Consider the following 2,903-nt stretch of genomic DNA (forward strand, 5'->3'; position numbering starts at 1 on the left):
CTGCCAAACGCGTCCAAACGATGCGAGCGACGGCCGAGCCGCTGTTATGGGCGAGTTGCTGCAGGCGAGCAGGCGAGTGAAAACAAAAAATGTTAAAGTAACTCGGATGCGAGCTACTGACCAACTCGCACGTACGAGTTACTCGTAAGTTACGTCCAAACAGTGCGAGTTACTGCAGTGCAGCTACTCGGAAGGCTGACTCGTACGCTATCTCGCACTGTGTAAACTAGCCATAATTGTCATTTTTTTCTGTTTTTTAGAAAAAAAAAATTATACAGCGTTAAAATTTGAATTTCTGACTTTCGAATCTACATTATTGGCTTCTCAAAAAACTCATCATCTGATAGACAACTTCTGATTTTGCATGAAATACCTACACGTCGTCACGCTGCGTTTGTCGATCTCGTTATGTCGCGAGATCTCGTACGAAATTTACCGAGTTTCAATCTCGTTAAATATGGCTGGGATCTCGCGAATTCGGGATTTCGGCAGGATGAGATTGCATTCCCTAAGTCTATGTGAGAGGTAAAAAGATATATAGCTGTCTCAAGTGATTAATGCAAAATGTAGGTAATTTAAATTATCGTTTCGCCTGTTTATGAAAGCGGGACATTTTTGCCCTCGCGGGGGACAGCGGGACGGACAGCTTGAAAGCGGGACTGTCCCGCCGAAAGCGGGACGTATGGTCACCTTATACTTACCTAATTACGAGCTGCTTTATGGCTTCATGTTTTTCATTTCCTAAGGATAAAAATAATATTTTAAAGTAAGTAACCCACTGAAACCTACTTATTATAGGCTAACCTATTTAAAGTATTATACTATAATGTATTATGTTTATCCAAACTACCAACCTACCTTGTTCATTTTTAGTTAAGGCCTCCCTCTCATTAGTTGCCAATAAGAAAACATAACAAAGCACAACGAATCCCTTGAGAATACATACATACATAACATACCTATATTCCCCAGGGATTCCTTGTTCAAACATACACATATACACAAGGCTATACCCAGCTAACAAATAACGGATTCAATTATATTTACCGACGACGTTACCATACTCATAACTTATAACTTCGTTAGTGAAATTTTGCCTTACTACCATTACAAATAATTACCCACAACTTCTTACGGAATCTCAATAAAGGCTAAACTAAATCTTTATACTTACAAAACAGTCTAATGGAACACAATTAGATGATAGTTTTTCATGAATTTCAGGAGGAGCTAGGAGTGCAGTGTTCAGTCTCGGAGGGATTCAGGAGTCTGTGCCATGGCGGAGGTGACGGCAGCCGCTAGCAAGCTGCAGGATAAACATAGTGCAGGTAAATTAGCATCTTCTACTATGAAGGAAGAGGTTAGAGGCGGTACAGTTCGGTCAAAACAACTTGATAGTTCCTGAAATAATAGGCAGTTTTTTTAATTTATTTATTAAAACTTTATGATACACATAAAAGCAAAACATTATAAAGAACACAAATAAAAAAAAAACGCATAGTACGTATACAAAGGCGGGCTTATTGCCAAAAATCAATTTCTTCCAGCCAACCTACGACTGGGTGAAAGAGAAGTTATTAGTTAGACTAGGTACAAAAGTGCATTCGCTGCCTACTGCAGAAACTATCAAGTGGCTTGGACGGATCTGTAACTGCTTAATTTTCTTAAGGTTGTATAAGTAGTGGTTGTACCTATATGACATCTAGAATACAAATAATGATTTAAAGACAGGAACCACAAAAAGTTATGCCAGTTCCTATCTTAATGCATAAATCTTTCACCCATGACTATGTTTTGTACGTCTAAGTTTTACAGATACTTACATGCGTTTTCAAACATCCTAGAAATCTTTATAACATTACGAAGGTCATTTTAAAAGCAGCGATGATGTAATGAGCAATGACAATGACTCTAATGACATTATAAAATGTAGGTACTTACCTAAATATATCGATAATTTATTATTATAGCAACAAAAACAACCCAATATAAGATAATCTCAAGATAGAAAGCAGGTTAATCATGGCTCGAAGGTGCGATATGTACCTATGTATGTAGATACTTACTTATGTACTTTAGGTAAGTATATTGCGAAACACTTTGAGTTTTCACACTCAGTTGATAACACGATGACAAGAAGTGAAGTAATGCATGATGTAAGAATAGCTTGCCTAAGATCCTAAATCCTAAAATGGTGTTCACTTTCCTTAGAAATCCATATGTAAGTATATGTATATACTTAGGTATATTCGTAAGTAAGTATATAATATAATAGCATTATGATAAAAATGCAATTAAATATCGAAAAAAAATCAATTAACTTATCGCTAAATGTAAGTATCAATTTTATTATAGTCTGTCAATGTTATAAAACATTAATGACTACCAAAATTAATATCTACATTCAGTTCACAATACATATCCCGTATGGTCTAGTGGCTAGGATACCTGGCTTTCACCCAGGAGGCTCGGGTTCGATTCCCGGTACGGGAAAATATTTTATTTCTTATACTTAAGTACATAATAGGTACTCTCTATTCTCTTTCGTTCTTGTTTTATTTTTCAATCACTGCGACAACTATATTGTTGATTATGTCTGATGATTTTTAGAAAATATAAACAGTATCTATTTATAAATATCTGTTGGTTAAAATAAATGCCCATTAAACTAGCACGTCCTTATCCTCATTTGAAAAGTCATAAAATTGAGGATGAAGCGTGAATTAGTTCCGTTGACATCAAATTCTCTGTTCAGTTTTAGTAGTTTCAACAGGATGTGGGCGGGTCGAGTGTGGCTCCAATATGGAGACAAATGTCCACAATCTCCGTCAACTGCTGCCTGGATTATTGAACGAGCAAATAGAAATTGTCAAATATGTCGAAGATCCGATAACCGTGTATGG

At 36.3% G+C, this 2,903-nt stretch overlaps 1 non-coding gene across 1 annotated transcript; it reads left to right on the forward strand.

Annotated features, from left to right (window-relative positions):
* The first annotated feature begins 2,421 nt into the window (after nucleotides 1-2,421).
* On the forward strand, nucleotides 2,422-2,493 carry Trnae-uuc. The gene has a single exon. It is a non-coding gene; the product is annotated as a tRNA-Glu (tRNA).
* Nucleotides 2,494-2,903: the final 410 nt, after the last annotated feature.

Source organism: Plutella xylostella, chromosome 6, assembly GCF_932276165.1.
Source record: "Plutella xylostella chromosome 6, ilPluXylo3.1, whole genome shotgun sequence".
Lineage (NCBI taxonomy): Eukaryota > Metazoa > Arthropoda > Insecta > Lepidoptera > Plutellidae > Plutella > Plutella xylostella.